Genomic DNA, 23,291 nt, shown 5'->3' with positions numbered 1-23,291 from the left:
TGCTTCCATTGTAAAAGGAGGTGAGAAAGGATAGGACAAAAGCAAATAATTTCACTGGCTAGTGAAAACTGAGTGATTTCTGATATAATTTCTACTCTCTTAACAAGGGGTATAACATTAAGATGATTATTGAGGTTGGCATTATTGGTACCCCCCCTTATGCACACAGAAAATTGAGGAATTTGCACAAGGACATATATACATCCAGTACAAAAAAAGAACTGCATCTGGTATCCAAGGATTCTGAAAACAGTTTCTGTACAAGACATATCTGAAAAGCATGATACTAAAACATATACATTCTTTGTAATATATATTGAATAACAAATATATTTCTTAAGTACTAAAAAGGGCACGGCCAGCGTGGCTCAGTGGTTGAGCATTGACCTATGAATAAGGAGGTCATGGTTCAATTCCCAGGCAGGACACATGCTGGGGTTTCAAGCTCGATCCTTAGTTGGGGGCATGCAGGAGGCAACCAATTGATAATTCTCTCTCATCGTTGATGTTTCTATCCCTATCTCCTTCTCCCTTTGTCTTTGAAATCAATAAAAATATATTTTTTAAAAATACTAAGAGGGAACAGAGTTAAAGGTATTGAACATTTAATAAAAGATAAAGAGTATTATAAAATACTATTTCTATTCCCACTAAAATATAAGCTTCTTGAAGGATGTGCACCTGGGAGAGTGTCTGGTACATAGTAGGGCTCAACAAATATGTGCTGAAATGAATGAAGATTATGAATGAAGATTAAAGCAGTGTGCATTATTTAATAATGTGATGACTAACAGTTCCAATACCAGTAAATGCTAATCTGGAAAAGCATTAAAAATTTTTTTATCACTTTGATTCTTAGAAATGTCAAATTATAGATAACACAATAGAAATATAATGACCAAAAAGATAAAATGAAGGAAAACTCATAAAACAGTAATTTTAGAGTTAAAGCATGAGTGGTTATAATGTAACATAGAAAATAATTAAAGATTTAGTTTATCTTGTTCCTAAGAATAGTGTAGCTGGTGAACTTACTACAGGAAAATAAATGTGAAATTCTACAGCTACTTTAATACATGTAACTAAATTATTTTTGCTATTATTTTGGGAAAGAAAAGGTGCTTGGATTTATGACCAATGTAAACTCTATGACCTCACCCTGGAGCCGCTATGGATGGGAAACAATGAACTCGTCGAAGTTTAGATTGATGAAAGATAAGTAGCTGTACTTTGACCAAGGCCCATGTCTTGTAGCAGTTTCTGCTGTGTACACAGGGCCACCTCTGCTGTTGATTTTTGTCTCTCTTATTTTACACTGCAGAATCTGGTCTTACATATTGGATGACTTAGTAAAGCACTGACTTTTTCATAATACCACAAGTTAACTCAGGCTCTGATAGCAATATTTAAAGAGCTTTATATCCTCCTATGAAATGTAAATCTTATGCAACCCAAACCTGGGCCTTGAACATGCAGGGATTCTGACCTTATAAAGAACAATAATATTACTGCTACAATCTTCAAATTACATAAAAATACTAAATGCTATCTGAAGCTACCATGGAGAGACCCAAAGATCTTATCTCCCCAGGAACAACATTCAGAGAGAATAAAAATGTGCCATTGTTTCATAAGTCTCTTGCAAAAAAAAAAAAAAAAAAATCAGTTAAAAAAGAAAAGACCTACAATTTATTAACATTAAGTGATATGTCCAAAAGCAACTGACCAGTACATAGCTGTGCTAAGATTTAAACTCGGAACTGACAAAAAATCTGTACTCTTTCTCCTACATGAGACTTCCCTCATATGTTGTAAGTGCATTTCATGTGTTGTTTAGATTTCTTAAGACTAATCCCTACATCACCGCCTCCCCTCCAACCTTTGCAATAATCTTTAATAATAAAAGCGTAATATGCTAATTAGACCGGATATCTAGTCGAAGCGGGGGCTGCAAGGGAAGCCTGGGTCCCGGGTGCCGGAGGGAAGGCCTACTCTTGCACGAATTTTGTGCATCGGGCCTCTAAGTATAAGGAGACAAAAATCTCCTGTGCAATAACACCTAGTAGACCAAAATCCAGGCTCTCAGTTGGTGGCTCCGTTGGTTGGGGCTCGGAATCCTTATTTTAAATGCTTTCTTTTTCAATTCATTAACTATTAAAACTAATACGGGACTAGCAAATGAGCCAAGACTAACAAATCAGATGGAAAGCTATTTATCATACAAAATGCACAATCATTAGAAAATGTTAATGATTAGTTAGTTGATGGCACTGGTAAATAGACATTGGTTATGGGGATATTATGCTTACTATTTCTTTTCCTTTAAATTGGTGTTTTGCAGCTCTAAAAAGTTATGCTGACTTTTATTCTTTTTATTTTCTTTCTTCAGAAACAACATTTCTGGCACTGATACAAATTAAGATATAGTTGTGATAACCTACAAGTTGCTTTCCTATCTATTTACTGACTTCTAGTTATACTTCAGTGTCAAATCTCCTATAAAAGTTGGTTTCAGCCTGGCCGGTGTGGCTCAGTGGTTGAGCATCAACCCATGCACCAAGAGGTCACTGGTTCAATTCCCCATCAAGGCACGTGCCCAGGTTGCAGGCTCAATCCCCAGTAGGGGACGTGCAGGAGGCAGCCCATTGATGTTTCTCTCTTATCAAAGTTTCTATCTCTCTTCTGCCCCTTCCTCTCTTTCTAAAATCAATAAAAGTATATGTTTTATAAAGTTGGTTTCAAAGACTCCTGGTAAACCATCTCTCAGAATCTGCCAAAAGTAACTCTTCCTATTATTTACTTCAACATATATTGCCACAAGGCAACATAAACAAATGTTTAAGAGTAGTAATGGGTCCATTTTGGAAGTAGGTCATAGAGAAATGATTTAGACAAAGTATATTACTTTAAAAAAAAAAGACTTTTGCAAATCAAGTATTATCAACACTATAAAATCAACAGCTATATAAGCTTGGATGAATCTCTGATTCTTTTAAAACATCTGCTACATTTCTTGAGACTCCTGTTCTTCCTCAGGTAATCTTTTCCCAACTGGCCCACAAAACACCTAATTTCTACCTCATCTTTCAAAACCCAGATCTCTGCCTTTTAGAAGCCTCCTTTGTGGAATAGTAAGAAAAGTAAGGAAGACATGGATTCAAATCCCAGTTCTGCCAATGATAATCTGGGTTGTACAGGCAGGTTATTTTATCAGTCTGTTTTATCTTTAGTAAAATTGGATTCATTTATTTATTCATTCATTTATTTACTTCCTTCCTAGATTTGTGAGGATTAAATTCGGTAACATTTATAAAAGCAACTATAGTTCCTGGTACACACAAAATGCCCTCAAATAATTTTCCTAACATCTTTCCTGTGCCAAGTCCAATATTTAAAATAGGAAACACACAAATAAAAAATAAAATAATAATAAAATAAATAAAATAAAATAGGAAACACTACCTGGTGAACGCCTGGGCCAAGTCAAGAAAATGTTTAAGAATGAAATTTGAGTTCAGCTTTCACCTTATAGGTGAAAAAGAGATACAGTAGGTAGACACTACAGGTGGAAACTGAAATGATAAAAAAATGTTCCTTCTGGACCATTAGATCAACTTTCACCGAACTATCAGCTTAGAGTAAGAATGAACTAGAAGAGGAATCATGCAAGTATAGAGATACTGGCTCTTAGGGAAAGCACAGCCAAAGAATTTAGGAATAAAAGAATAATCTCATTCCTATAACAAAATTCTTAAAATATTCATTATTGAAAATCACTTCATACAAATATTTTTTTTAATTAAGCCATAAGACAATCAACTCTGTCAATTTAAACCAAGGCAAAGAAATAGCAGTATTTCTTATGTACTAGTCAAGGTCCATCCCAACAAATTCAAACATGCTCTTCAAATTCTTGGCTATATATTGTATTACTAAATACTGAATTCATTACCCTTATTAAAAAAAAACACCTGAATAACATAATGGGAAATGGGTTTTATAATGATAGAAAAATATTGATGACGTTCTTATATCTATCCTCAACATTTAAGATTAACTTTATGCTGCTCATTAGTGAAAGCATTAGAGAACTAAGCTAATGTCATTTAGTAAAATAATTTTAATGATTAACATTCTCACTGATACTGTGATAAAGTTTAGAAACCTCAAAGAATAAATAACTAACAATTCCCTTATACCTTGTTCCTCAAGAGTGTGGCCTCCAGCCACATTAACTCCTGGGAGGGAGTTGGTTAGAAATGCAGAGCCTCGGGTTCCAACCCAACCCACTGACAGAGAATCTGCAGCTTAACAAGATCCACAGAGATCTGTAGGAACATTCAGGTTTGAGAAGCCCTGCCTACTGCTGTGAGACTTGACCTCCAACACTGAGTTTTAAGGATGACTAATGCCTGGAGGGTAAATATTTTATTTAGATCTCAGACTTAAAGAAAGCAAAACCAATAACCTGCAGTAAATATTCAAAGTTTAATCTGCATCATTACTGCAGAAGAGTACACTGAAATCCACCAGCTACCGATTGTACTACAGTAAGTACCACTTATATCGCAATGACACGGCCTTCTCACTCCTTGTTACATCACTGGCTGCACTGGCGACCGTTTACTCCTTTATGCTTACTTTTAATTAAAAAATAAAACAAAGAGCACTGCAGTCTTTCAAAAATTGATTTGATATTGTACTACCACACATTTTTATTCAGAGCAGCAATTTTCAACCTTTTTCATCTCATGGCACACATAAACTAATTAGTAAAATTCTGCGGCACACCAAAAAATATATTTTTGCCAATCTGGAAAAAAAGGGATAATTTTGATTCACTCACACCGGAGGCTATTGTTATGTTAGCGGTTGTCATTTGTTTACTTGACAATCTAAGGGAAAAGAGCTCAGTGCCCCTGACTAAATAGTCAGGTATGGCATGTTTTAAAAATACTAGCGGCACACCAGTTGAAAATCGCTGATTTAGATCAATGCTTATTAATTTAGAACCTGGGAAGGAGGACGCATTTATGGTCATTACAGTCCTAGAAACATTTAATAAGGAGACAGTACTGAATGCTAGATTTCTGGCAACGCAGTACATGACTTCCACAACTCTGGAATGTCTTGCCAGATATCCATGTAGGAAAAAGCCATATTTACACACAAAACTCCACAAAGTGTGTTTTGCACAATTTTAATTATTTAAATTTTTTTTCTGGAAGGCAATCAATTATACTTAGTTTTGTTTGGAAATCTGTTAATAGTATATTCTTTTTTGATAATCACATCAATTTTAGTTACCAGCTCAACACACTTGATCTTCATTTAAAACTGTCATGTTAAAAAAAATAAAAAAAAAAACCCTGTCATGTTCATGGCAATTATAGGTATAGATACAGGCAGGTAACTATTACAGCTTATAATACAGTCACACTCAAGCATTTATATATAATACTAGAGGCCCAGTGAGCAGGAAATCGTGCAAGTAGCTCTCTTCCACTTGCCTCAGCTGGCCGCCCCGCCCATCACCGCTGGTAGCTCTCCGCCGCTAGTAGCTTGCGCCCGCCCCATCGAGAGCCACTGCTCGTTTGGTCATCACACCACAGGCCTTTTATGATATAGATACATATTATTTTACCACAAATTATTTCTCCTCCACATTACACAGATTGATATAATGATTTTTAAAATTATGTATGTAGTTATATTATATATGAATTTCATTTTGGAATAAACACTTTCCAAAATGTTTCTTACTAAAAGGGGCTGATGGGACTGACAAGGTTAAAAACCATTGCGTTAAGTAACCATAAACTACGAATAGAGAGGGTTTTTTTAAAAGTACAAATCTAATGTCTCCCATTAGATCACGAGGTTAAAGATCTTACGCTCTCCCTTCTTATCTTTTCTATATTTAATACATGAACACAGTGCTTTATAAGTAACTGCTCAATAACCATTTGATAAGTCAAAAGCTTATTCTACTGGGTTATCACAAGTTGTTATAAACTTAAGCCTAACCATATTATATATCATACCCCTTTTGAAAATGTTCTTCTAAACTAAAATCTACTTCTCACAAAAACCCAGCAGTGTGGTCTTAAATTGTTTGTACCTGTGCACAGCTACCTAACAACTGGTGCTTTCCAACTCTGCCAAGATTTTGTTGTCAGAATGCACAAATTAGCTGTTGGCAAGGATGTGGGGAAAAGGGAACTCTTGTACACTGCTGGTGGGAATGCAGCCACTGTGGAAAATATGGAGTTTCCTCAAAAAGTAAAAATGGAACTCCCATTTGACCCAGTGATCCCGCTTCTAGGAATATAGCCTAAGAAATCAGAAACACCAGTTAGAAAGAATATATACACCCCTATGTTCATAGCAACACAATTTACAATAGCTAACATTTGGAAACAGCCCAAGTGCCCATCAGCAGATGAGTGGATAAAAAAGCTGTTGTACATTTACGCAATGGAATCTATGCAGCTATAAAAAAGAAAGAACTCTTACCATTGGCAACAGCATGGGTGGACATGGAGAGTATCATGCTAAGCGAAATAAGCCAGTCAGAGAAAGACAAGAATCACATGATCTCACTCATATGTGCAATCTAATGAACAAAATAAACTGATAAACAAAATAGATCCAGAGACATGGAACAGGCTGTGGGATTTCAGAGGAAAGGCTGGGGAGGGCAGGTGGGTGAGAAGAGAGCAACCAAAGAACATGTATGCATATATGCATAACCCATGGACATAGACAATAGAGTGGTGAAGACCTAGGGTAGGGAGCGGGGGCAGGCTAGAAGGGGTAAATGGGGGGAAAAGATGGACATATGTAATACTTTCAACAGTAAAGATTCTTTAAAAAATATATATTTTTTATTGATTTTTTACAGAGAGGAAGAGAGAGGGATAGAGAGTTAGAAACATCGATAAGAGAGAAACATCGATCAGCTGCCTCCTGCACACTCCCCAATGGGGATGTGCCCGCAACCAAGGTACATGCCCTTGACTGGAATTGAACCTGGGACCCTTGAGTCCGCATGCCGATGCTCCATCCACTGAGCCAAACCGATTAGGGCAATAAAGATTCTTTTTAAAAAAGAATGTAATAATATAATCTAAAAACTATATAAACAGAAACTTTAAAAAAATACATCTGACAAGTGTTTAATCTAACACACCTTTTAGACTTTCTTCATTGTGCTGCGGTAAGAGAAAACCAAACACAAAACAAATGTTTTGGCAAGAGTAACCTGCTTAGACTCTGATAAAATGTATCACTGTGAACTCATCTTTTGTAATATAGCTATTAAGGAAATTGTTAGAAATTCCCAATTTCCTCCAATCAAGGTAAACAAAGATGACTGCTTTTAAGCTAGAGACATCTTGGCAACCAAATCACCACCATGCCTGAAGAAAGTTAGAAAATGTGTACTTAAGTATATGTAAGATCACTAACGCTAACTAAAGGATTGCTTTATTTTAAAAAGTTGTCTTTAGAAACAACGAAATAAGCTTAAAACTGGAAAACCAGGAATAATACAAAATAGATGTGTGGAACATTTTAATTTAAAAACTTCTGTTACTGCTGTCAGGCCCTCAAAACATTATGATGGCAGGGCTTGTTCTAAAATTTAGAAGAGTGGGCAGTCAGCCCAGATTTATTGCTTACTTATCAGGCCCATGTTTGTTGTGCAAGTGTTATTTATAGAGTCACATGCTAGAGGCTGTACCCTGTCTAGCTGAACCTACACGCCTAATTGACTCTAGGAACAATGATACATTGTTCAATCTAATCCTTCTATGAGCTGCAGTTCCTAAGCCACAACCATATGCTTTTTATGTTTGTACTAGAGGCCTGGTGCATGAAATTCGTGCACGGGGGGTGGGGTGGGGAGGGGTGTCTCTCAGACCAACCTGCACCCTCTCCAATCTGGGACCCCTTGGGGGATGTATGACTGCCTGTTTAGGCCCGATCCATGGGGCCTAACATTCTTTGCTATAATGACTAAGAACATCCATGGGATCGGGCCTAAACAGGCATTTAGACATCCCTTTCACAATCTAGGACTGCTGGTTCCCAACTACTCGCCTGCCTGCCTTCCTGATTGCTCCTAACCGCTCTGCCTGCCAGCCTGATCACCCCCTAACCACTCCCCTGCCAGCCCGATCGATGCCTAACTGCCCTCCCCTGACACTCCGGTCACCCCCAAATGCCCTCCCTTGCATATTCCCTCTTTATTAGATAGGGTTTTTTCTTTAGCATATTGGATAGTCCTAACTGGTTTGGCTCAGTGGATGGAGCACTGGCCTGCAGATTCAAGGGTCCTAGGTTCGATTCTGGTCAAGGGCATGTACCTTGGATGGGGGCACATACCCAGTTGGGAGTTTACAGGAGGCAGTTGATCGATGTTTCTCTCTCATAGATGTTTCTAGCTCTCTATCCCTTTCCCTTCCTCTCTGTAAAAAATCAATAAAATATATATTATAAAAAAAGAAACATTTAAGATTCCTCCATATCTGCCTGGCTGGTGTGACTCAATGGTTGAGACCCCAGGATGCCACCGTTGGAGGGGTTCGGACCCTGGCCAGGCTGAGACCCCTGCCCAGGCTGCCATCTCAGCGTGGCTGTGGATAGCCCGGTGGGTACCTTCCCTGGCCTGAAGATCGCGCATTGGGGGTGCACTGCGCTGCCGGCCTGACACCCCGGCCCCAAACCCCGTGGCCCGCTTCGCCCCGAATGCACGCGGCTCGGGGGGCGAGGTGCTGCCGGCCTGACACCCCGGCCCCTAACCCCGCGGCTCGCTTCACCCCGGATCGCGCGCAGCTCGGGGGTGACCAGCCGGACACCCCGGACTGCCGCCACTGGGCAGGGATTGCTGTGTGTGGGGTGGGCACCTCCCAGCTAGACACCCTGGACTGCCACTGCTGGGCAGACTTAGGGACTCTGCTGGGGCTCGGGGCTAAGAGGACTGGGCGCCGGCATCTTGTGGCCATGTGCGCCACCATTTTGTTGCGGAGTGATGGTTAATTTGCATATTACCCTTTTATTAGATAGGATATGTCTACACTGGACTATTTTTTGAATCCTCAAAAGTTGCACATACTATAATTTCTTGATAAGGATGAGAACACTCACAAATGTTGCCTCTATGAAAACAGTTTTAATATTACCAGAAATCTAAATCTTAAATTGGAATTTAAATAATTGGGCTATCACTCAAAGCTATTAAAATATGGGTTAAAATTATGAACCAAGTATGGGCAGAAACACATAAAAGCAAAGGTGACAACTGATTATACTCTACAAACTGTACACCCCACTGCAATTTGACCCTACATCACTCTTAGGTTGAATAAAATTAACATTTGCCCACAAGTATGAAATCAATTTAAACACAATTTTACCATGTTGCCAAACAAGAGTGACATGCTTATACTATACATCTCCCCTTGAAAATGCTTATTCCCTAGGGAAGGGGTGAGGATGGAGCAATTATGAGAATAATGCCAAAGCTCAAGTGGAGGCTTCCTGAAACAAGCACACAGGTCTCTCAATCTAGATCCCAGGTGGCTTTTATCTGTAGTTGTGCTTAGCAACATTCTTTGCTATAATGACTAAGAACATTCTCCTCAAAGTTAAAAAATAATTTATTTGTCCTTATTTCTTAATACAGAAAATAATGATGTCATCACAGTATGAACTGAGACTCATGGTTGTATTACTAGAATAAGGATTGGAATTCCAGTCTCTTGATTCTCAATTATAAAGTCTACCTGGCTCCTTTCATAAGAGTAACCTTAAACACACACACACACACACACACACACACACACACACACACAACAAACATCAGAACTATGACCAAAAAAAAAAAAGAAAAGAGCTCTGAGAAATTTTAAGACACAGAAAAATCCCATATAAAAAAAGGCTAATATCCAAATTGTCCCCTTGGGCAGGAGTTCGACTGACCGGGAGTTCAACCAGGGGGCGGGGCCGGCCGGCCAACCTTCTGCATCCCCTCCCCCCAGGCAGCCCGGCCTGATTGGGGCAGGCTGGCTGGACCCCACCTGTGCACGAATTTGTGCACCGGCCTCTAGTCTATAAATATTATTCAAAATGTGATCCTTAAAGCACTGGCATCAGAAATACCTGACTTATTAGCTTCTCTGTATTTCTAAACATAGTAAGATTGGAGAGTAATTAATCTAACAATTTTACATATCCTTCCACAATCTGAGATACTAACATACAATAAGACATTTATGTACTCAGAAGAGCCAGATAAAAAATGCCATCTCTCTTTTCTTGAATGTTGTTTTCATTGATTTTTAGAGAGAGAAGGGAGAGGGAGAGATGTGAAAGAGAAACATTAATCAGATGCCTCCTGCATACACCATGGGGAACAGACCCACAACCTGGGCATGTGCCCTGACCAGGAATAGAACCTGAGACCTTTCAGTGCACGTGACGATGCTCAACCACATCAGCCAGGGCTTTAAAAGATAGTTATTTTTCTCATATTTCACTGTTTTGTTTAAATTGATACTCCTGAGCAAATAACTATTTTAAATGAAACTATTACATGACAGATGTCAAAGAGAAGTGAACCTTTTTTTATACATGTTGTTAGACCTTGGTAGGTAGTATTAGTCTTTCATTTTATAACTGCTGTTCTAGCAGTAGGAAATAAAATATGTGTGTGTTGGGGGAGGGGGGAATTAAGGAACAAATGTGTTCAGTACCAACTCTGACCTCATATGCCATGACATGATTTAGGCCTGAGGCCCTCAACCAAGCACAAAGAAGGGAGACAGGTTTAGGCAGCCACACAAAGCTATAATCAACTTTCTGTGTCTCATCAGACACCAGCAGCTTCCAAATAAGGATCTGTTGAGTGAGTTGGCTCATGTGTCTATACTGTGAGGAAATCACATTTAGTTCAAAACCTGGAACCATATTCATTGCGTATTTATGGCTACATTCAAGTTTTCAACTGTTATCAATGCAACAAGGCTTCAGTCACCCAAAATATTAATATAGGACAAGTCTAACAGCCTGGGAAACAGTTCCCAAATGGCAAATCACCAGGAAGGCGTTGAGAAAATCCACAATAAACACTTTTAAGCAAAGTAGGCAAATGGCCCTACTAGAACAAAACACATATAGAACTTCTGTCAGCATCCTCTATCCCTGCCATTTTGATTAAATTAATACTTAAATTAGTTAAAGAATCTTATATATTTTCTCTTTAATTATCACTTTAAACAATAGTTTGATAACACTATAGAATGTCTTCAATCATCTAAAAATATTCATATTGAAATTAGCACAATAACTTGAGGGAAGACCTCAAAATCTATAACAGTTAACTTTTATATATTCTATACCGCATTTTCTGAATGAATGTGGCAAAGGGGGTGCAGGGTTCTTTCATCATAGCCAAGTAGTCATTTACCTTTCTTCCATCCATTAAAAGTTATTTTTGAATGGTCATGCCATGCTGGTAATTTTTGTGTGTGTGTGTGTGTGTGTGTGTTTTTAAGAAAAATGAATACTACATACTCATCCAAAACAAGCTTACCTTATTAGGTAGGGCTGGCTTACATAGGATACTCTCAGTAGTCTACCAAAATTAAATTATAACATACGGATTAAATGTCTCCCTCCCTCTGTCTCCTCTGGACTTAACACTCATTAAGAGAGATGTATGTACACCTGAAACTTATATACCAAAAAAAGTCATTTTGCAGATCCTGCAGTTCACTAGAATCAGAACAGTTGTTCAGGCTGAAAACTAGGATTTAAATTGCTTCTTGTAAGTTGTAACTGAAATGTGATCCTGTGAGTGAAAATACAGTTTTCTTCTTTGAATCTTTCAAGTTAAATAACTATGAAATTCAATTATACTATGAAATATATCAACACCTTTTTGAAGGAGTTTTTTATGGATATGGATAGAAAATGTGACAAATGGTCATAGGCATGGTCATTAAAAGGAAATTAATAAAAGGTTATACTATAAACACTAAGTAACATGATCACTTAGGACATCTTTGAAACCAAGCTAGAAGGTTAGATCCTCAATTTTACAGGAGATTTTCCCCAAGGAGTAGTTTCATAAGTTTCTGAGGGTTTGTTTTGTTTATTTTTAAGGAATTCTTAAGTATGAAGAGGACATTCCTCTACTCTGATTAAAAGGCCAATATCCACCAGTTCATTGAGAACAAATCCAAGCTCTAGGAATCTAAAACATTAATGAAGAGCCAGGCTGTTCACTAGATTGGGAGTTTCCCTAAAAGTTTCTATGAAATTCTATTTTGATAAATAAAATTATTAATAACTGAAAAAGGTTTCCCACAGCTGAAACTTAATTTTATTATCTATGGAACTAATTTTGTTAATCTTCTAATTCACTTATAATGTACATATAGAAAATAACTGATTCTTTAAAGTAGTATTAAGAATACACTATTGGGTTTTAAGATGAGAAGGCTGAAATACCCGAACTATAAAATAAAGATTATTTCTTTGTATCTTAAAAAATCAACAATTCCATATAAGAATTTTCATAAAATATTGTGTCCATTACAACTTTGGTGGGAAGAAGCAGTGGCTGAATGGCAATAATGTTTGCCTATTATGAATTACTCATATCTGTGAAATTGTGGAAAGTTTTTGTCACTATTGCTCAAGAATGACATAATGGAGCTGCTGGACAAAGACAAATTAGTAAAATGGCTTAAGGGACAGTCCAGACTAGGCTTAACTGGAATGCCTAAGTCTATAAAGGTGAAGTCCAAGTGGAGATGTGGAAGGAAGATTCTGAAATTCTCAAAACATGAAAATCACTTCACACCCGAAGGTAAACTTTGGCCATCAATGAGTATTTCATGTCTCTACGACCTTGCTCACATAGTATCCTGGTTTCAATTTCTTTTCCCCTCTCTCCTGTCAAAAGCCTTTGAGGCCAGCCAGCTCAAATGTCTGTTCATAGGAAGAGTTCCTGAGATCTCCCCCCACCTCCACTCAGCCCCTAAAGATTCAACTGCCCCCTCCTGTTTTCATGAAAATGTCTTTAGAGTTACCACTATACTATGTCTTTAAACCCACTCTAGACTATGAGTTCATTTAGGCTCAGTACTCTCCAAACATAGTATACATTCATAATGTTTTAAGGAACAAGAGGACATTCGTGGAATCTTGTAGATTTATGAAGCTCTATGGAAGTGTGAGGCATTGTGGGGCGTGGGGCGTGGGGCGTGAATACTATACCACCATAACAAATATTAAGGCAGAGAATAAATCTAAGAATCTGAGTCAGTAGTAGGCCAAACTCTGATTCTATCATATGAATCATTTCAGATGTATAAATTAAAGTGGAAACACCTGTGTTAAGAGTTTTTATGTGATCAGCCAACTGGCAGCAGGCAGAAGATCTAGTATTAGAAGAGCTCAAGATCTCAGAATTACTTGATCCATCATACTCATGTTACAGATTAGGAAAATGGCAAACACAAAGTAAAACTAACTTTTTCTTCTATAATCAAAGAAGTCCACATAAGCAATATATGATGGATTCTGTGGATGGGGGAAGGTGAGAAAGAATAATTAAAAAACAAACAGACAACCCCTGCCTCTCAATTCAAGCAATCTCCAAACCATAATAAAGCACTAGAAAACCATCAACAGAAGGCCACATAAAAGATCCAAATCTGCACAGCAAAAGAAAGAAAATGAAAAGACAACTTATGGAATAGAAAAAAAATGTTTGCAAACTATATATTTAATAAGTTAATATCCAAAATATACAGGAAAGCCCTAGCCGGCTTGGCTCAGTGGATAGAGCATCAGCCTGCGGACTGAAGGGTCCCAGGTTCGATTCCGGCCAAGGGCACATGCCTGGGTTGCGGGCTCGATCCCCAGTAGGGGGTGTGTAGGAGGCAGCCGATCAATGATTCTCTCTCATCATTGATGTTTCTATCTCTCTCTCCTTCTCCCTTCCTCTCTGAAATCAATAAAGACATATATATGTGTGTGTGTACATATGTGTGTGTGTGTGTATATATATATATGTATATGTATTTATATGAAACTCGTATAACCCAATAGCAAAAAATCAAATAATCCAATTTTTAAAATGGGCGAAGGACCTAAACAGACATTTGTCCCAAGAATATATACAAATGTCTAACAGGTACATGAAAAGTTGCTCAACATCACTAATTATCAAGGAAATGAAAGTGAAAATCACCTCACACTTGTTAGAATGGCTAGCATAAAAAAGGTAAGGAATAAATACTGCCCAGGATATGGAAAAAAGGGAACCCTTGTTTGTTTGGACACTGGTGGGATTGTGAGTTAGTGCAACCATTAAAAAAAACACAGTATGGATGTTCCTCAAGAAATTAAAAATAGAACACCATATGACCCACCAATTCCACTTCTGGGTATTTATCCAAAGAAAACAAAAACAATAATTAGAAAAGATATATGCATCTCACCCCCCTGTTCATGGCAACATTATTTACAATAACCAAGATATGGAAACAACCTAAGTGTCCATCTATGTAAAAATGGATAAAGAAGTTGTGGTACAGGTTTCTCCAACTATCCAAAGTGCAATGTTTCTACAAAATCTTCTGTAAGCTGAAATGGCCCCAAGTGAAGAATACACTACTGTGCTAACGTAGGTCTTACTTGTGAGACCTGAAGATGTGAAATGTGAACGGTCAGAAAGCAGGGTATAGTCAATGAAATATTATTCACCCATTAAAAACAAACAAACAAACCGAGGAAACCTTGCCCTTGAGACAACACTGGATGAACCTTGAGGGCATAATGCTAACTGAAATATGTCATAGCGAAAAAGACAAATACTGTGTGATCTCACTTATATGAGGAATCTTAAAAAGAAAATAAGAAATAAAGTGGAACTCCTAGTAAAAGATCAGTAGAAAAAGATCAGATTTGTGGTAATCAGGGGCAGGGGTAGGGGGAGAGAGCAACTGTATGAATGTGGTCAAAAGGTACAAACTTCCAGTTATAAGATACATGAGTACTAGGAATGTAATGTACAGCATGATGCCTATAGTTAACACTGCTGTATGATACATATGAAAGCTGTTGAGAGTACATTCTAAGAGTTCTCATCACAAGGATATAAAATCTGTATTTAAATAATATAGAATATGCATTATATATTCCCAGATGGGCTGTTAAACTCTCCTTTCAATCACCCAAATACAGTACAACTTATTACTTCTACTTATTGAAGAACTAGAGCCCAGTGCATGAAAATTCATGCACTGGAGGGGGTGGGGGGGGGGGGTCCCTCAGCCTGGCCTGCCCCCTCTCACAGTTCGGGAGCCCTCAGGAGCAGGAGGCGACCTGGTGATCAGGGGAAGGCGATGAAAGCCTCGGCCAGCTCTGGTAACCTGAGCCTCGGGCCGGCCCTGGGCGGGTGAGCAGCCGCCACCAGAGCCTTGCCTGAGTCTGTCAGTGGGGGGTGCAGGAGGACCCAAGGCCCCCAGCGGGGCTGAGGGGACTCCGGCAGCAGGTGCGCGGAGCAGCCGGCCCTGCCCCCGTTGTGGGCGTCACCATCTTGTGACAGCATGACGGTCAATTTGCGTATTACCTCTTTATTATATAGGATACCCTAAAATTATATTCAGATCATTCAGTTATGTTCCAGGCATTACCTGAATCTTTTCCATCAATAACTGGTGGTTAAGTTAACACAAAAAAGCGATTTGCTAAAATCAAAGGGCAAATTTACACAATACTAGTATAGTACCATGTTTGCACTAGAAATAAAATTGTGGACCATCTGACCAATTGTGTCCTTTTATAGATAAGAATGGACAGTCATTTAACTAAGCGCTTGCAATGAGACTATAACATTTTCTGACTCACAAAGTAGCATGACTTCCTTAGACAACACCCAAACTGATCTCTTAAATCAAGGAGCTTGGTCTAGAGAGGCCAGAATGAAAGGTACCCAGGCAGTGCCTACCTGTCAAACAACTGCTAACATTGAGGTCACTGGTAAAAGCAGTATCTACAACTGCTTTTGAAGGTAATGACTCAGAGGTTGAAAAACAACTCACAACAAAGCCATTTCATCAGCATCTTGCAGCTCTTCTTCAGCCAGGTGCGGATGTTTACTGAACACTGATTGTGAACCAGATTAAATGAGAATACTTCCCTTATTCAGGACATCAATAAAGATGTACCCTCCAAGTTACTTCACAGATAAATGAAGGAACCTCTTCATTTGGACTCAGTGTTTGGTGTTTATTTACTATTAACTATTATTTGTAATCCCCTGCCTTAAATTACAGGGAAAATATCTAGAAGTTACATTATGGTCTCTTCTTTTTAGTCCTGAACACACAGCTGTGTTCAGTAAGACTCCAGTTAAGTGTGTTGTGATACACTGCTTATACAGGGTGAATGCTACTCTTGATCCTGTAAATTCGACAGAACTGAGACTCATGATGGTCACTCCATCACCTGCCTAAGATCATGACATTTAAGTGGCTGGTAGAGGCAGAATTAGAATTCAGATCTCCTGTCAATCAGCTTCTCTTTCCACAACTCCAACTCTCTCTCATACCAACCCCCTTGCCCAAGGCAAACAATATTATCTGAGCTACAGTCCATTTAAAACACTTACTGTACATCTACTAAGTACCAAGTGCTGCTGACATCAAAATAAGTAAGACATAGTCCCTGACCTGGAGAAGTTCCTTTTTAATAGAGAATATCCACAAAGATAAAAATTTAATAAAAAATGATATGGGTCCTAGCCAGTTTGCTCAGTGGGTAGAGCGTCAGCGCATGGACTTAAGGATCCCGGGTTTGAGTCCAGTCAAGGGAACGTACCTCGATTGCATGCTTGATCTCTGGCCCTGGTCGGCACGTGTGGGAGGCAAACCAATTGATGTGTCTCTCTCACATTGATATTCCCTCTCTCTGACTCTCCCCCTTCCTTCCATTCTCTCTAAATATCAATGGAAAAAAATATCCTCGGGCGAGAATTATCAAAACAAAACAAAAAAAGATACGGAGGCTCACAATGTTTATGGAAAAGTTCTTTCTTGATCCAACCTATGAATACAGAGAACACACAGAAGAGATAACCTCTGACCCTAGTGCTGAAGAATCCATAAAATTAGCTAGCTGAAGAGACTGAAAAACCATTCCACAACATGGGGGAAGCATAGACTAACTAAATCACACACAGGTGGGATTTTTGTCCAATTAGAGCTGAAGTAGATTTCAATTAAACAAACCCCTCTGGCTGAAAACGATTTCATGTGGTTCTAGCAATCAAATTATATCTCCAAACATTATCAAATGCCCCAGGAAGAGAGAGAGGACAAACTAACCCTGGCTAAAAAGTACTGCTGTAATCTTAAGAATAAAGATCATGTTCTATTCATCGTTGCACCTCTAGCTTTTAAGCATTCCTTATATGTGCAATAATGTTACTTCGACTAAGCTACCTTTCTTAATTGTATTACTAACATGTTATCACTTAATAGATATCAGGCATAATATGTATGTGTAAAACAAATATACATTAGTGCTTTATAATATACTAGTAGCCCTGCACACGAATCCATGCGCCAGCAGCTCTCTGCTGGGCCTGGCCACTCAGCGCCCGCTGCCCAGAGGCTCTCTGCGGCCCAGAGGCCCATCGTGGCCCAGAGGCCCATCCATTTTATCTGTTATACAGTCTTGGTTCTGGCATTTGCATGCTCGGTGTAGCAGGAACGGGAAGAAAACACCCCATTCACTTGTGAAGTGCCCAGAGTGGCTGTGCCTCCATGAGCCATGTCTTTCGGATTTCCCCAAGTGGAGTTCTGTGCGTCTCCTTGAGCCTCCAGCACTGCTAGCTTGCACACCTCTTTCCCTCCAATTAAAATGAATAAGTCACAGGGATGACATGCTCCTGTCAGCACTCACTCAGGTAAATTGAGTGAGTGCTGACAGTAGCCCATCCGCGGCTGGGCGCGGACCGCTGCCTGCTCCCCAGGACTGGGGGACTACTGCGGGGCTGAGAGGACTGGGCGCCGCCATCTGTGGCTATGGGTGCCGCCATCTTTGTGACAGAGTGACAGTTAATTTGCATATTGCCCTTTTATTAGATAGGCTAGTTATACGTAAATATATATAACAAATGCTAGGCATATATATGGAAGAATTAAAAATATAAGAATTGATCTAAGAATACATGAATCACCAGAATAAGGATGGCTACGTGTCTCTAAAGAGAGACACGTAATAGTAAGAACCGACATGCTTCAATTTCCATTACTTCAGGAGATTAGAAAATACTAATGATCTTAATACTTATAAAAATGACACGCTACAACTTCAATTCCAAATTTAGAAGTCCCTGTTATCTCTATGTGGCAGAAACACTTACTGATCACCAAAAAGATCCCCAAATACTTCCCCACACTTCCTATGCCCCTTCCAGTGAGAAGGGATCTAGTGACTCAATCTTGCCAAAGGGCTATGAGAAGTTCTGTTTCATTTTCAGACCGAAGCATAGAACGGTATGTATTTTCCATATTTCTCTTCCCTTTGTATGATGACAACAAAAGAAATGTTTGGCAGGTCCTCAAAAACTTAAAGCATAAAATTACCATATGATCCAGCAATTTCACTTCCAGATATATACCCAAAGGAACTGAATCCAGGGACTCAAACAGATACATGTATATCAACATTCATAGCAGTATTATCTACAATAGCCTAAAGGTGGAAAAAACCCAAGTGTCCATCAACATATGAATAGGTAAATAAAATGTGATATACAAATACAACAGAATATTATTAAGCCATAACAGGAATGAAAGTTTGATATATAAAAGAATATTGTAATACTAGTGCCCTGGTGCACAGATTCATGCACATTGAAAGGATATTAATTAGAAGGTGGCCGTGGGTGGGACTAGGCGAGACAGGCTGGACACGCCCTGGAGACAACCTCCCAGAGTCCCTACCCCTGGCTGGCCACACCTGGGGTGGCACCTCGGCTCGAAGGGCATCTGCGAAGTGAATGGGGTCCTTCTGGCAGGTGGGGTCTCTCGGCCTGGCCAGTGGGGATCGGGCCAAAACCAGCTCTCTTGACATCCCCCCGAGGGGTCCCGAATTGTGAGGGCAGTCCTTAGGTGACGCACCCCGGAATCAGGCTCCCTCCTCTCTGGTTCTGGGGTACGTGACCCAAGAACCACCACCCAGAACCACCGCTGCCAAGTCACTGCAGCTTGGCAGCTCCTGCGTTGAGCGTCTGGCCCCAGTGGTCAGTGAGCGTCATACCTACCAGCCGGTCAGACAGTCACTTAGCCTTTTATATGTATAGAAGATTCTAATTTTATTAAGTACCTAAAAAGGCAAATTCATACAGACAGAAAGCTGAATAAAGAGTTACTGTTCCATGTAATAAAGAATTTCTATTTGGGATGACAAATTCTGGAAACGGATATTGGTGATGGCTGTATAACACTGAGAATGTACTTACTGCCATTAAATTGTATATTTAAAAATGGTTAAAATGGTAAATTTCATGGTATGTATGAATCTTATGTATCACAATTTTTAAAAATTTAAGGTAAAAAGTTAATCATGCAGACTATTTAATGTTACTTTTTCTTCACAGCCTATGACCAGGTGAAAAACCTTCTAAATGTGTTACTGAACCACATTTTCAATCCTGTCTTCCAAGAACTGTAGACATCTTGAACTGCAAGTAACCTACCTACCCGGAAAAATGAAAAGAAAATCAAGATGACTTAACAAATCCACTTGATACCACTGGCAGATCTAGGCCTTGGCAGCTACAAACAAGTATGGCAAGCAAGTAAGGCAGGAGAAATTCTCTAGCTACAAAATTAAAAAGGTAGAACAATGAGATATATTCTATTTAGGTAAAAGTTTCAGGCTCATTAAACACCCCCAAAGAGGCATACTTTTAACTGACTATGAAAATAGATTTAGTTGTGCAGGGTGAAAGATTGGGTATATTGTTCTATAACAATCTCACGTAATCATAAAAATCAAGTAAACAGCTCCTAAATGGAATCCTAAGCCCGTGGTCGGCAAACTGCGGCTCGCGAGCCACATGCGGCTCTTTGGCCCCTTGAGTGTGGCTCTTCCACAAAATACCACGGCCTGGGCAAGTCTATTTTGAAGAAGTGGCGTTAGAAGAAGTTTAAGTTTAAAAAATTTGGCTCTCAAAAGAAATTTTAATCGTTGAACTGTTGATATTTGGCTCTGTTGACTCATGAGTTTGCCGACCACTGTCCTAAGCCATTAATAGGGGCAAACATTAAAGAGTCTATGTAGATTAAAAATGTTTGATAATTTCAGCAAGGTAAAGAAAATGAAAATTTACACTGTGATTACAACCACACAACCACTGTTTTCATAAGGAAATGTTGAACTCCCTCCTCCCCCCAAAATCTGCATGTGTAAGAATTTTTCATCTTTTAGGTTTTGTTAACATGCTTAATGTTATGAAATAAAAATATTTTAGAGATTAAAACAACCATGCAAAATTATACAGACATCGTGGGCACTACAAAATAAATATAAGACAGAACCCCTACTCTCTTGAGGATGCCATCTAAAGGGAGAAAGAGTTAGATAAACTACTAGATAATCAAATAAATTATTTAACTCGGGCTTAACTTGATAACTAAAGCTATTTGTCATTAGTTTATATCTCAACAACCTGCCACTAAGTCATCATTTAAAAAATTCCCAAAATACTGGCTGGTGATATTTCAGCTAGCCAAAGATAAAAAAAATCCTGGGACTTCTTGTTAGACAAAAGACAAGGGACACTAAAATGACACTCCTAATTTCAGTAGAAAGAAGTAAGCACACTGCTTGCAATCTCTTTCTTAGAAAATAATAGTAGAGGGTTAAAAAAATGAAATGTAAAGAAAATGAGCATGTGTTCTCAGATCTATGAGCTTTTTGGAAAGATTCAAGAGTTCCCTCTGGCACTGACCAGCTGGTCCCATGGCTATCTTCTCACTTCATTTATGACAACTTGCCCTGTTTATTTAGCCTTGAGAAGTTGTATGCACGCATGTTCTCCTCAGGACCATCTTGATATTGAAATATCCAACCCCCCCTCCCCAATAATGTATATTCCTTCATTTATGCAATTAGTCAATGAATGTTCCTGAGCACCAACTATGGGTGAAGTCATCATGCATGGTGACGGGGTACAAAGGGAGACCCAACCCCTAATCAGAGTCCCATGTCTCAGTAGAACAAGGGCTAGGATGGAAATAAATTTAGTATTTTAAATCCTATATAATAATAGCCTAATATGCTAAGTATCTGGTCGAACGGTCAGCCGTTAAACCAATCAAAGCATAATATGCTAATGATATGCTAAGGCCACTCAACCGCTTGCTATGACGTGCACTGACCACCAGGGGGCAGACAGTTGACCGGTTGACTAGTCACTATGATGTGCACTGACACCAGGAGGCAGGTGCTCTGACCGGTAGGTTAGTTTGCTGCTGGGGTCTGGCCAATTGGGACTGAGCGAGATGGGCCAGACACACCCTAAAGCCCTCCTGCGGACCCTCCCTGGCTGGCCAACCTCCCACGTCCCTACCCGACCCTGATCATGCACCGGTGGGGTCCCTCGGCCTGGCCTGCGCCCTCTCGCAATCCGGGATCCCTCAGGGGATGTCAGAGAGCCGGTTTTGGCCCGATCCTGCAGGCCAGGCTGAAGGACCCCACTGGTGCACTTGGGCCTCTAGTACTGCAAATAAAAGTAGTAATTTTAATTTTCCCAAATTCTTCCCACTTTGCATGATCATAAAAGTAATATTAAATCATTTACATACCCTTACATACTCAGCAATAACAAGTCTAGTTAATAATTTCACATCTAGTGGAAAACAGTATGAAGTTTCCTCAAAAAATTCAAAATGGAATTCCCATTTGACCCAGTGATCCCACTTCTAGGAATATATCCCAAGAAATCAGAAACACCAATCAGAAAAGATATATGCACCCCTATGTTTATAGCAGCACAATTTACAATAGCTAACATTTGGAAACAACCCAATGCCCATCAGCAAATGAGTGGATTAGAAGACTGTGGTACATCTACACAATGGAATACTATTTTGCTGTAAAAAAGAAGGAATTCTTACCATTTGCAACAGCATGGATGGACCTGGAGAGCATTATGCTAAGTGAAATAAGCCAATTGGAGAAAGATAAATATCACATGATCTCACTCATTTGTGGAATATAATGAATATAAACTGATGAACAAAAATAGAGCCAGGGGGGAAAAATATTTTAGAATAGAAGTAATCATGTTATTTGCAGATTTTTAATATTTCCTACAACTTTTGTGATATTATACTATGTTCGTACAGTATTGGTAATATTGTTATATTTAACATTGTTTTTCTTGAAAAAAATAATTTCACATCTATCTTAAAAGATTTAAATTCTGCCCTGGCTGGTTTGGCTCATGGGATAGAGCATCGGCCTGCGTACTAAAGGGTCCCAGTTTCGATTCCAGTCAAGGACACATGCCCGGGTTGTGAGCTCAATCTCCAGTGTGGGTGTGCAGGAGGTAGCCAATCGATGATTCTCTCTCATTATTGATGTTTCTCTCTCTCTCTCTCTCTCTCTCTCTCTCTCTCTCTCTCTCTCCCTCTCTCCCTCTCTCCCTCTCTCCCTCCCTCCCTCCCTCTCTGAAATCAATAAAATATATTTTAAAAAATTTAAACTCAACTACCTGCCTCATGGGCCAGCTTCTCTGAAACACAATTCATTATCTAGGCTCTTCTCTTCCTTTACAATAATAAATCTGGCTTCCCCTTTTATCCATCCCTTAGGTTAACACTCAATTTGACATTCTCCTCCTGCCCCCATCTCCCCAACTTCCTCTCTCTCTTGCAGACAGATTGTCTATGTTGTTTATTCCTTATCCAGCACACAGGTCATCTTACATTCCATTCCCCTGTACAAAACATGCCTCTTCTTTTTCTTATCCTATAGACACTTCAAATCAGCTCGTTCAGGAAAGTGTACACTGACTCCACTGGCTGGTGATCATCCTATCTGAATGTGCTCAAACTGCATAGCATTAATATTCCTTTAACTTGTTGCTTTACAGAGGCAATCTCAAGTTTTCCTCCATATCATCCAGTATGGTGTTTTGCCCAGAGTGGTCACTTTAATAACCTAAAGAACTCATACTTCAAAATGTAATTAAA

General features: G+C 39.2%; 1 protein-coding gene across 12 annotated transcripts in view; it reads right to left on the bottom strand.

Annotated features, from left to right (window-relative positions):
* Positions 1-23,291, bottom strand: part of YAP1 (Yes1 associated transcriptional regulator) — a 128,742-nt gene that overhangs the window by 72,674 nt on the left and 32,777 nt on the right. The gene's annotated exons all lie outside the window — the stretch shown is intronic.

This window comes from Cnephaeus nilssonii (assembly GCF_951640355.1).
Source record: "Cnephaeus nilssonii genome assembly, chromosome: 13".
Lineage (NCBI taxonomy): Eukaryota > Metazoa > Chordata > Mammalia > Chiroptera > Vespertilionidae > Cnephaeus > Cnephaeus nilssonii.
Note: the sequence above shows the minus strand (reverse complement) of the source record. Positions and strands in the feature narration are given on the sequence as shown.